We start from the raw sequence: 13,415 nt of genomic DNA on the forward strand, positions 1-13,415 counted from the left end.
TTGAAGCAACACCAGCTTCCAGTTCTTATTTGTTGGAATGCTCTCCTTATTGGATTTGGAGTTGTCTATGGTTAAAACGTAGGACCATGGATCTTGGGGCAATAAATCTTGCTTAGAGCTTGGTGGTGGAGCAAGCACTGAAGGTTTTAGACAATCCAGAGCTTTATCAGCACAGACGTTTGGGGGCAAATCCTGTTTAACTGACTTCTTGGCTAAAGACTTCACCAGGTTCCCTCTAGTCCCAGAGGCTGATGTGCTCTCGAGTAGGTTAAAAAGCTTTTTAAAAACCATTTTTTTATAATGCACTATCTTAAAATTTTTTATGTTTTTACTTTTTTTAACATTTTTTACAACTATGGATCTCCTTTTACAAGCATTAGCTCTGCGGGCTTTCTTACCCTTCCTTAATGGGCCACTCCTACAGAGGGTGGAGGCGAGGCCATGATTACTTTCCGATTCTGCAGGCATTCCAACAGGTTTTCTCCAGAGAGTTTTACAGGAGTCAGCCATGATGGTAAGAATTTTTGTGCAAATGTCCAAGTAGGACTTTATGGATTCAATGTCCTCAGTAAGCAGGACTAGCCATTTGATGATTGAGAGACCCTCTTCATTTGTCTTGTGGGAATGAGGATACGAGTCTTTCGAAGGTTTAATATTTCCCGAGGCCAATTCCGAAATTTGTTTTAAAATTAGTTACCAAAATGGCTGCCGGCTACTATCCTGCCAGCAGCTCCGCGTTAGTATTGTGTTATTTGTGCTATTTTATTAGTGTTTTATTATTGTTTTAAGTGATAAGGAGGATTAATAGCTGAAGGAAACCTGCTGTGAACTTTTACTGCAGCTGAGTGAGTATAACTCCCTAAAGGAAAAGAACGTGACTAGAGAGAAATCCTCGGGAGGAAAGAAAAATCGCTTACCTGATAAGGGCCTGGGGAGGCCTTGGAACCTCTCCCTTTTTACCCAAAACTGCCTTGCGGAGAGCCCAGCGACGGAGCTAATGATCCTAGTTTAGCTTAATTAAGTTTTTAACTCAAAGTTTTAAGGTACGGAGACCCTGAAAGAAGATATATATATATATATTTTAAAATCCTTTTTAAGCCTCTTGATTATTACCGGGGGAGTACCAGAGCCTCTGCGGTAATCACTCTGTAGCAATTGAAGAAGTAAACTCACCCCTGCTTCTTCACCACGTTGTCTTTCTTCTCTTTTACAAATACCTCCTATCCATTTATCTCAGTCAATGCATTGTAGCGTGTTTATTACAACAATAAAGAAATAATTTACAACTTTAAAGAAACAATGGTGACGACCAGGAGTGGCTGCAAAACCTCAGGCTTTTCTCTGAAGGCTGTAAGACCCACCTTTAAAAGAGCCACTCTAAAGAAAACACAAACAAAAATCACTCGCTTCTACATGAACAGAGCAAAATGTGGAACAAATGAGGAAACGACTGAAATGAATGAGAACAAGAACAAGAAGGGAAGAGAAATCCTACTCTCTCCTACCAATCTCTCTTACAGCCATAGTGAAGGACTGGCTATGCAAAGAAAGGAGTGTACTAAAAGCAGCGATAAAAGCCTGAATATATTGGAAACAACACAAAATATCCTCGATACAGCCGATGAAGCATCCCCGAAACTGAAAGCCAAATCCCAAGTTCCCCCCGAACCATCGTTAGATCAAAAATGGGGTTCAGTTTTTTCTGCCAAACATTGTAATGTGCCAAGAAAGAAGCAAACCAAGAATTCAGATCAATATAAGTTTTAATAGTGGGGGTGGTCCCTACTCACAATTCAATAGTCAATAGAAACCAAAACCAATCCATTCAAAAGTATGTCTTCTAATAAAGATTACAAACTGAAATAGAGATTACAAACTCTAACAGAGATAACAAACCCAAACTCAAAGATTTATGTATAAAACAATAATTCGTTACAAAGATTTTCTCCTTTTCACTCGACAATAATGTTGATCCTTATAATTTATCAGCTTGCAGATGGAGACTCAGTTTCAATCGTTAAGCAGAAGTCAGTTATGGATTGGAGACCAGGACAGGGCCCTGTCTCGATGTATTCACCTTCATCAGCTGGATGTATCAAATATTACATGAAAATACATTTAAATTCTTACAGGGCCCTGTTTCGATGTATTCACATTCATCAGCTAGTATATTTAATAACAAGAACTCCAACTTATTAAACATTGTAATGTAGCCTTGTGGCAAATGGTTCTGCTTTTAAGGTTCCTGCAGGAGAGCTTCTTCTACACTCTGAGTGCTTAGTTGGATGTTTCTTGCACCTTAGATGCCCACAAATGTGACAAATTGTGTCAGAAGTGTAGAGAAAACTTGTGTTAATTTTTTTAAAAAAATCAAAGGTATGTATGCCAGCTGCAGTGATCATGGAGCCCAAGAAAGTAAAATCTCTCACTGCCTGACAGCAGCCACGAAATTAAAAGATGCCTGCTTCTTGGGAGAAAGGCAATGACAAACCTAGACAGCATCTTAAAAAGCAGAGACATCACCTTGCCAACAAAGGTCCGTATAGTTAAAGCTATGGTTTTCCCAGTAGTGATGTATGGAAGTGAGAAATGGACCATAAAGAAAGCTGATCGCCGAAGAATTGATGCTTTTGAATTATGGTGCTGGAGGAGACTCTTGAGAGTCCAATGGACTGCAAGAAGATCAAACCGATCCATTCTTAAGGAAATACAGCCCTGAGTTCTCACTGGAAGGACAGATCGTGAAGCTGAGGCTCCAATACTTTGGCCACCTCATGAGAAGAGAAGACTCCCTAGAAAAGACCCTGATGTTGGGAAAGATGGAGGGCACAAAGAGAAGGGGACGACAGAGGACGAGATGGTTGGATAGTGTTCTCGAAGCTACCAGCATGAGTTTGACTAAACTGCGGGAGGCAGTGGAAGACAGGAGTGCCTGGTGTGCACTGGTCCATGGGGTCACGAAGAGTCGGACACGACTAAGTGACTAAACAACAACAACAACAAACAATGTATGCCAGACAGGTAAACAAACAAAAAAAGACAACAGATTTCATGGCTTGGATTTCATGGCTTGGAGCAACACACATTTAAAATAAATTACTGCAATTTTGGACAAGTCTGGACTATTGGAACACACATATTTGAAATAAGCTTGAAGGCAGGTCCATAATGGAGCTCAGCCTCAGCAAAATACATCCCTGTTAGCAGACCTTGAAGCTTGGGTGAAGTAAACTGAGAAGTGTATGTACAGTTTCTTTATTTCTACAGCTTTATTCATGCAGGAACAGAATTATCTTGGCAAGAACAGGATGAGTAGAGATAAAAAGAGAGAGCAATAGCAGGCATCTTATCAGGAGAGAACAACAAAAGGTTCAGCTTTTACAAGTGGAGTTAACTTAGAAAAAGACTACGAGCAAATGCTGGCTTGTTGCTACACAAACAGTGCTCTTGTGTGGTTTAAAGTAATACATGCATTAGCTAGAGGTTCAGGAGAAGAAAGTTTATTTGCCGTCCTTTTCCTTGCACTTCCAACAGGTCTTACTACTTGTCCTATATATTTTTGCCAATTTGGTGGGAGTGAGGTACCAACGGTAAACCATCTTCATAACATTCTCTTTTAAGGCAGAGCAAGTGGTAAATTTTAAACTCTCATTCCAGAGTTTAGCCCATGCATCATGGTCTATGTTATGTCCTAAATCAAGAGCCCATTTTATCATGGCCTGTTTTATGAATTCGTCTTTTGTGTTCCATTCTAGTAAGAGATTGTACATTTTTGAAAGTAACTTGGACTTACTTTCTATAATATCTGTTTGGAATTTTGATTTTTTATCTTCGAATCCTAATTTTTTATCATCTTTAAAAACATCGTTAACTTGATGGTATTGCAACCATCCTGTCAATTTTCCGGCAATGCAGTTATAGGGCTTCAATTTCCAACCTTTCTCTGATTTCATTAGAATCTCCTCATAAGTGGCGCCTCTCCCTTCTGTGTTCAATTTTTTGACTGTTAACATATCAATTGGTGACACCCACCACGGTGTTTTCCTTTCCAACAAATTCTTATTTCTGTCCCAGACTTCAAATAAAGCACCCCTTAGCACATGGTTTGTAAACCCTTTATGCACTTTTGCCTTACCATACCAGAGGTAGGAGTGCCATCCAAATCTATTGTTGTATCCCTCCAGATCTAACAAGTCTGGGTTCTCCTGGGTTATCCAATCCTTTGTCCAACACAAACACGCTGCTTCGTAATAGAGTTTTAGGTCAGGTACAGAGAATCCCCCTCTTTCCTTCTTATCCGTCAATATTTTGAATTTAATTCTTGGTCTTCTCCCTTGCCATATAAAGCACGAGAGAGTTTTTTGCCGCTCTTTGAATTGTCTTAGACCTTTAATTATCGGGATTGTCTGGAACAAAAATAGCATTTTTGGTAATAAATTCATTTTTATTGCTGACATTTTTCCAATCATTGACAGCTTTAATCTATCTCATATTTCTAAATCTCTTTTAATCTCCTTCCATACTGGTTGATAGTTGTCATTAAATAGACTTATGGTTTTTGCCGTCATCCAAATTCCCAAATATTTTACTTTTTTGACCACCTTAATTTCACTTTCTTGTTCCAATCTTTCTACCTCCCTCACTCTTTTCTAAGTTTTTGCCTAAGATTTTCGTCTTTCTCTTATTTAATTTAAATCCTCCCAGTTGTCCAAATTTTTCCATTTCTTCCAATGCTATTTTGACACTTTCTTGAGGTTCTTCTAAGGTTAGTACCAGATCATCTGCATGGGCCTTGAGCTTGAATTCCTTGGCACCTATTCTGACACCTTTTATCTCTGTCATTCCTCTCAGGCAATTTATTAATACTTCTAATACTATGATAAACAGTAACAGGGACAAAGGGCACCCTTGTCTGGTACCCTTTGTAATATCAAATGAGTCTGTCAAGGTGTTATTCACAATCAATTTCACCTTCTGTTCTGAACAGATTGCCTCGATACCTCTTAAAAAGGTGCCACAGATCCCCATGTTTTCCATACTTTTCTTCATAAATGACCAAGAAACGTTATCGAATGCTTTTTCTTTTTTTAAAAAAGATATTTATTGAAATTTTCAAAAAATAAGGAAAAAAATAAAATAAAAATAAAAATAAAAAACACACATATAATTACATTCCTTTCTTTCAATAACATATTTCCTTGACTTCCCCACACCTCCCCTTCTTGTATTCCAATTCAATTTTTAGTTCAGCAAGTTCTTATCCCCAAATTTTACCTTATTATATTTAAATCCTTTAGGTTAACCAATTTTAACATAAACCTCAGTCTTTATGCATCAGTACTTATTCTTAATATCTTTTTATAAGATCGCCCCAATTCCCTATCACGAGTTCCCCATTTTAATATAAGTAACAAAACAAAGTATATAAAAACAAAGTATAATTGTACAGCCTTTGGATACCCAAAACCCCACTCCCCGCCTTTCCCGGTTTCAAGCTCCAACAAATGTCCATCAGTCTATCTGCTGTCAGCCTGGTGACCTCACATCCGAGGCTCTTAAGTCTCTCTCATTTCCTCTCTGCCGGTTTTTTTGGTAGTCCTTTATATTAAACACCAAATCTCGGAGAAGCTCTGTCCCAATAAGGTCCATGTTTCTTCCAGCCAGACCTCCATATTTAAAATTGTAGTCCAAATCTTGTTTCTTACTTCTTTTAAGTCCAAATGTCCCAGAAACTCCAGCTTCCACTTTAGTCAGGTTTGTAATCCATAAGTCTTCAGATCTCCACATGAGGAGATCTCTCCATTCCTCATTCTTCCATTCAAACCAGATTTTCATAATCTCATTCTTCTTTTCCTTTATATCCATCTTAGCAGGCCTCTGGCTCTCCTTAATCATCTGCGGCATTATAGCTCCTCCTTCCTTTCCCTCTGAATTATCATGTATCTCTTTCCCCACTTTCTCAAATTTCTCGGATTTCTTTTCTTGTTCAGCTGCAAAAAATTTTAGCTCAGATACAAAATCTTTTTGTTCTGATACAAAGACTTGAGTCAAGTCCCTTCCAGTTTCAGCAAGTTTATTTACTGTTTCATTCAATGTTGTAACATTCATAGCCAAAACATTGCTTTGTTCTTGAAATTTTCCCAGAAGAAGAAAAGTCTTTTCCAGTTCAATCTGTATTTTTCCACTTACAGCCATTCTTGTAATGTCCCAGAGCCCCCTCTAGAGGAGTTCTGGTTACTTAGTATTCCTTCCAGTTCCAATCCAAAAGTCAAAATAACTTTTTCTTTTTCTTTTCAACAATTTATTACCTGAATGTAACAAATATAACCAGCCGAGGCAACAGAAACAAAGTTCTCTTTTTTCCCCCAGCTTTGACAGCTAGTTTGACAGCTGTCAAAATCTTCTATGTCTCTTCAACAGGCTCTCTCACGGATCGCTCCCGGGTCCTGGGGGGGGGGTGGCAGTTCCACTCTCAAAATTAGCTCTTATCCTCCAGCAAAGTCACTTATACTGCCAAAACGTGAAATTAATTACTTTTATCCTCTCAAGAAGAAGGTGTTCTCTCAACCTTAGTTATCTAGTCCTTGCTTTAAGATGTTTACAAGATGGGGAGACGGACTTCCTCTTTGCGCCTTCCCCGCTCGTGCCAAATCCAAAAAAGAAATTTTAGATCCAATTTCCGTATTACTCACGGGTTGTTACTTTTAGTCCAAATGTTCAAAGGAAGAAGTCAGCGCTCACCGACCATGGCATGCGGCTTCACTCCGTAGGGGGAGCAGTCGACTCACAGCACCGCGCCTCTCCCTGTCCCCCGTTCCGAAGCCTTTAAAAAGGCTCCTTCGCGGGTCGGGGGGGGGGCGCAAATGGTGCCCGCTGAGTCACCAGGTCCACAGGCTTCAGCGCCTGTGGTTTCTGAGGGTCCCCGCGTCGCCGCAGCGGCAGGACCCGTCCCCTACTGAGCAGTTTCCCTCCGGAGCTCGGAGGGAATCCGCCATTAGTCGATCGCGCTGAACCCGGAAGTCGTTATCGAATGCTTTTTCAGCATCAATGAACATCGATATGGCTGGCTTATCGTTTCTTACCTCCAGGTATTCCAAAACATTAATAATATGTCTCACATTATCTTTTAATTGCCTGCCTGGTAAGAAACCTCCTTGGTCTTTATGAATTAAATCATTTAATATTGTCTTCAATCTGTTGGCCATGATATTCGCAAAAAGTGTATAATCATTGTTTAACAATAATATTGGTCTGAAATTTTTGACACTCTGGTGGTCTGTGTCCTGTTTGGGGATCAGCGTTATATACGCCTCCTTCCAGGAGTTTGGTACTTTCCCTTTTCCTTGTAAAATAGCGTTCATTACTTCCCCTAGGACTGGTATCAGCTGCTCACCAAGTGATTTGTAATACTTAGCGGTTAAACCATCCGATCCTGGGGTTTTGCCTTGTTTCATTCTCTTTTTTGACCTTTGGATTTCTTGGTTTGCTATTGGGGCATTTAATAGTTCTCTTTCCTCTAATGATATCTGCTTCCCTTTATGAATTTCCAGATATCTTTCTATCTTTTTTATGTCTTCTTTTTCTTTCCAGTAAAGCTCCTTATAAAATCCTTGAAAAGCTCTTCTTATTTCTTTTGGGTCTTCCATTAACTGTTCCCATATCCTGATTTTGTTGATTATGTTTTGACTTTGACGCTTTCTCAGCTGCTATGCCAAAAGTTTCCCGGTTTTATTTGCTGATTCAAAAAATTTGTGTCTCATTAGTTTTAATTTCCATTCCACTTCTTGATTCACCAACATGGAATACTGAGTTTGAAACATTTTAATAGTCTGTTTAATTTGTTCATCTTTTGGTCTTATTGTCAATTTTTTCTCATTGTCCATGAGTTGAACCAGGATTTCCTCTTTTTTCCTTTCTCTTTCTTTTTTTTATGACTGTTTTGCTGAATTAGAAAACCTCTCATGACAGCTTTACTCGCGTCCCACACAGTGTCCAAACTAGTTTCTTTGTGTAAATTCCAATCAAAATAATCCTTTATTGTCTCTTTTGCTTTCTCTGCTATTTTTGGATTTTCAAACAAAGTGTCATTCATCCTCCATCTAAATGAGGGTTGTTCTTCACCTTTTAATTCCAAATAGATCGAATTATGGTCCAATAGAGTTCGTGGAGTGATCTCAATTTCATTTACTCTGGAGACCAATTCTTTGGAGGCCCAAACATAGTCTATCCGACTCGAGCTTTGGTGGGGCTCCGAGAAAAAGTGAACTGTTTTGTAATTGGGTATTTCCACCTCCAAATATCTATTAGACCAAAATTCTCAACCAATTCAAAGAAATTCCTGGGGAGTTTACCCTCATTTATGTTTTTTCTCTTTGACATTCTATCAATTTCTGGCATTACCACTCCATTACAATCTCCCATCAGAATTATCTTCTGGTTCATAAATGCCACCAATCTTTCCTCTAATCTTCCAAAAAAATCCGCCTTATTATCATTAGGGGCATATATTCCCACAAGGATTATCTTCTCACCCTGCAATGAAATTTGTACCACAATGACTCTCCCCTCATCATCTTTGCTAATCAATTTTGGGTCTAATCTCTCCTTTATATATAGCACCACCCCTCTTTTTTTGTTAACATCGGACGTTACAAACTCTTTTCCCAGTCTTTTATTGATCAGTACATGTCTATGTTTTTTAGCAATGTGAGTTTCCTGTAAACAGATTACATCAACATTCTTTTTCTTCAAAACATGTTCAACTTTATTTTGTTTAGATTTTTCATTAAGCCCATGAATATTCCAAGTTATCAATTTCAACGTCATTTCTTTAATCATTTGTTACAGAGAGGGGAAATTAAATTCGGGTGGTTTTGCTAATGTCTTCTTCATCCTCTTCTTCTTCTTCCTCTTCTTCTCCTTCTGCTTCCCCTTCTTCTCCCTCTTCTTCTTCTTCCTCTTCTTCTTTGTTTTGATCTTTCTTTTTCTTCTTTTTGTTTTCCTCTTCCCCATAGAGGTCTGCTCCGATGGTTCTGGGTCCAGTAAGGCTTCCTTCTATCTTACCTAATTCTTTCTCATATCTTCTGGAGAATTTCTTTACCTCTTGTAGATCTGTTAATCTAAATCTTTTATCCTTGTAATAAAAAGAAATTCCTTCAGAGAACTCCCACCTATGTTGGATTCCGTTTTTCTTCAGTAACGTCACCAGTTGTTTGTACCCGTCTCTTTTTCGTAGGAATCTAATAGGAATCTCTTTACATATAATTGGTCTTCCATCAATTAATAACCTGTTATTATAACTCATTCTCAGAATTGCATTTCACATCTCTAGTGAATTAAAGATCATCAAACAATCTCCAGGTAGTTTTTTAGTTTCAGCTTTTACATATCTCACCTTAATTCTAAACACATTCTCAATTGTGTACTCAATTTCTTCTTCCTTCATATCCATCCATCTTGCCAGTTCTTTAATCATTTTTGTTTTAATATCTTCATTTGGCTCTTCTGCTACCCCTCTGAATTTTAGGTTTTTCTGTTTCTGCCACATCTCCATCAGAGCCATATTGTCCCAGATCTGCTCTTGTATTTTGCTGACCTCAACCAAGTCCTCTTTTATTCTATCTGTCTCTTTTCTATTTTCCTTAACTTCCTTCTGAGTTCGTTTCGCTAGGTCTTCTGTCGTTTTAGATCTAACTGTTAAGTCTTTGATTTTACTTGACAATTCCCCCACCACTCCCTCTATTGTTGTATCCAGGGTTTCCTGCACTTCCACCAATTTTTTCTCCATGTATTGTTCATTTTGTTTGAATTCTTCCTTTATTTTCAACCAAAGAATATCTAAATCTTTAATTTCATCCTGTTTTGACTGTCTTCGGTCACCTGGAGTTCCTCCAATTCCCCCCCCCCATTTTTTCCTGACATTTTTATACAAATAAATCAATATTAACTTCTTTCACCACTGGGGGGGGGTAGTTACACCAGAGAGCTGGAAATCATGTTTGTCAGAAATTGTGATTTAGATAATGGCCTCTAGGGGTCTTTCTTTCCCTTTTCCTCACATTGACTTAAAGTTCTTATCTTAACCAAACACTTTGAAATTCACCCCTTTGCACCTATATCAACTCTATGACAACTATATATCAAATATTATTCTGAAGAGAGGGGGAGAGAGATAGGGAATAGTACACATCAAAGATATATAAACATTGTCCCAAATTGTATCACAGTTTAAATGTCACCTTCCCAACTCAGTCCAAAATGTTCATTTCATCATAAAAAGCCCATCTAACAATAACTCAAATACTGTTTAGTTTGAGGGTCCTCTTCTGTCCTCTTCTGTCCTCTTCTTTTCTTCCACCTCTTATAAACTCAGTCCAACTTAAAAGTCCAAATAAAAGTCCAAGCAAGTCCATATAAGTCCATAAATCCAAATATAACTGTAATCAGCTCAGGGAGTTGGAACATAAACTTCTAGCCACTTGGTGGCTTAATCCTCAAAAAATATATATATAAATATAGGATATTCCCCCAGTTAGTCTTCTTTCCTCCTTTCGTACTCCAGGGGGGATGAGGATAGTCGCAGTTTAATTTCAAGCCTCTGCTATATCCATTAAATCCAGGGGAAATAAGGAAAATAAGGAACAAAGATACTTCTAACTGCTCCACTTTCCCTTGTCAGTCCCTTACGCTGTTGCACACCTTCCCCCTTAGCTTTATACAGGGGTCTATACAAAGTAACCAAGTCTCTGGATTGAGGTTTGATCACGTTACTGTTTCTCCGACCAAGTCATCAAGTCTTCTCAGAGAAGAAGGAGATACCAAGTTCTTTTTAAGCTCTGTCCCTCTTCCAACGTTTTAAAATGATACTTGCCTCAGCGCGTTACTTCTGAGATCTTTCAGCTTACACTTACTCAGCAGGAAACTTTCACTTCCGTCTTGTTCTCATGTCTTTGTTCTCTGCGCCATCTTTGACACTGCAGCAGGGACGAACTCCCTTTTTACATCTCTCAGCTGACCAAATTCCTTGAATTCCTTACGGTAGTCAGTTTTTAAACGTGTCGTATTTCTAGGAATTCAGTTTCCTCGTGGAAGTTAAGCACTTTCCATCAGAAGCTTGAGACTGCACAGCACGGTGTCCAAGGTGCTTCCCCTTTCGCGCCCGCAGCTCTATTCTGTCCCCGGATTTTTATTTAAAACCTGAGAAACAGGAGAGCACGCCTGGGCGCCCCTGGGTGCTCCACCCCCAAGGTATCCCCCTTGAGGTTTTGAGGTCCGTAGAGTCTTTACGGACCCCTAAAAAAACCCCGTGCTGCTCAGAATTACCAGAGCGGTCGTTCCGCGCTTCTCTTTGATGTCCGTGCTAGACCGGAAGTCCCTGTGTTTTGAGTCAATCTCCTGTCAGTGCAGATCAAAGAAGTTCAGCCCATTCTAGCCACAGCTGGGACACTTTATGGCTGCTCTGCAGAGAGAGGCCAACTCAGTTCACCAGAGTTCAGATTGCATAATCCTCGGGTTACAGATGCTTCAGGTTGCAGACACTTCAGGTTACAGACTCCACTAACCTAGAAGTAGTACCTTGGGTTAAGAACTTTGCTTCAGGATGAAAACAGAAATCGCACGGCAGTGGTGAGAGGCCCCATTAGGTAAAGTGGTACCACAGGTTAAGAACAGTTTCAGGTTAAGAACGGACCTCCAGAACGAATTAAGTACTTAACCTGAGGTACCACTGTACATTATTAATAATACTAATACTATGTTGTTGTTGTTGCCACCCATTCTGCATCTGAGGAAGTATGCCCTACAAATAAATACAGTTAAGTCTTTAAATTGCTACAGACCTTCTCCTATTTTTATATACAACTTAGATAAAAAGAAGCAATGGGGAGGTGCGGAGACTGGGGACTGTTTGATTTTGTTGTAAAATTCCATAAATAAATAACAAAAAGTTGTTTGCATTGCTAATTAAAAGTAAAATGTTGCGTTTCTGCTGTCTGGATGTCATTTGCTAAAACCAAATGTGTTTTAAAAATTGAACCTATACAGCAGAAATACGCACCACTGTGTTCAATGGTGCTTACTCCCAGCCATGCACAGAACTGCAGTCATGTGCCATAAATTTAATCGTGTGATTTTATTAGTAATTTGTTTTAAATGTCTGTGTTTTTAAGGTGGATGGATTTTTTAAAGCAATGGGTTAGAAAAGCAAGATATTTTAATCCCGGTGGCCTGACTTTGGATTTTATTATGGTTCTGTCATTGATGCACTACACAGTTAGGAATGGCCGCAAATGTTGCTGGGAACTGCAAATGGGGAGGAGAGCACTGTAGTGCTCAGTTGCTCCTTGAGGGCTTCTCATAGGCATCTGGTTGGCCACAGGGAGAACAGGATGCTGAATAAAATAATAAAATTGCTGTACTTGCATAATCATTACAAGTGACAGTTTTCAGTTTGTCATAGTATTATTTATTTAGCTCTGGGAAGGTGAAGGACATCTATAAAGCCATTCCATTTCACAAACAGGTAAAAAAATACATACATCTGGATGTGCTCTTATTCTCCAGAAGAAGTGGAGCAGTAGTTTTCTATGCTAGTGAAACCAGCACACTTCTCCAAACTTTGGTTTGGAGAAGACTTTCAGGAGTTTCAAAGGGACAGAGGACATTCATTTCAAGTCCCGAATTCTTCTCCAGTTTGAATTAAAATGCAAATCAGAGACAAGTTCCTTCCTCTTGCCCCTTCCATTCAGTGCAATGGAGAAACATTACTTCATTACTTTGAATAGGAGCATAATTGAGAGGGTGGAGAAACCAAAAAGAAAAATTCTGAAGACAGAAGAGGAAGGCCATTCTTCCTTGGTTAACTTCATAGGTGGACTTCCCCTCACCAATTTTGCCCATGCTGCCTCTGAATTTGTACTAGGGAAACATTTTTCTGTTACACTGAATGGGAACAGGGTTGAAGGAAGGCTGAGAGGAAAGAAATTCTGACAATTCTTTGAAAGTTCTCCCTCTCCAACTCCTCCTGGAGATTTTCAGTCCTCCCTTGGAGAATATTCAGTGAAATGACCTTCTTTATTTTGCCACCCACAAAGTAAGTGGATTACAGATTGGCATGAGCAGATGCTCATGTTAGAATATCTACAATTAGCAAAACTGACGGGATCAGTTAGAGGAATATCAAAACAAAAAACAACTAGAGAACGGATAATATTTAAGAATTATGTAAAACTTTATTGTACAAATAACTCCATATTAGCAGAAATTGAGTGATATTTGTAAAGAAATAAATCAAAGGAATCTATACAAAACAGAAAGAAATGATATTATACAAGGTAAACCTGTGTAAAAAAGAATGTTATATCAAAGAGTATAATGAGAAGGATGGGAAGGATCGTGCCGACGAGTACTTTTACTAT

At 38.9% G+C, this 13,415-nt stretch overlaps 1 long non-coding RNA gene across 1 annotated transcript; it reads right to left on the minus strand.

Moving 5' to 3' along the window:
• Window positions 1–1,745: 1,745 nt before the first annotated feature.
• Window positions 1,746–2,929, minus strand: LOC128407570 (uncharacterized). Its single transcript, XR_008328835.1, has 2 exons — window positions 2,155–2,929; window positions 1,746–2,077 (listed from the first exon to the last, which is right to left on the minus strand). It is a non-coding gene; the product is annotated as an uncharacterized LOC128407570 (long non-coding RNA).
• Between the last annotated feature and the right edge of the window lie 10,486 nt (window positions 2,930–13,415).

Source organism: Podarcis raffonei, chromosome 1 (assembly GCF_027172205.1).
Source record: "Podarcis raffonei isolate rPodRaf1 chromosome 1, rPodRaf1.pri, whole genome shotgun sequence".
NCBI classification, from domain to species: domain Eukaryota; kingdom Metazoa; phylum Chordata; class Lepidosauria; order Squamata; family Lacertidae; genus Podarcis; species Podarcis raffonei.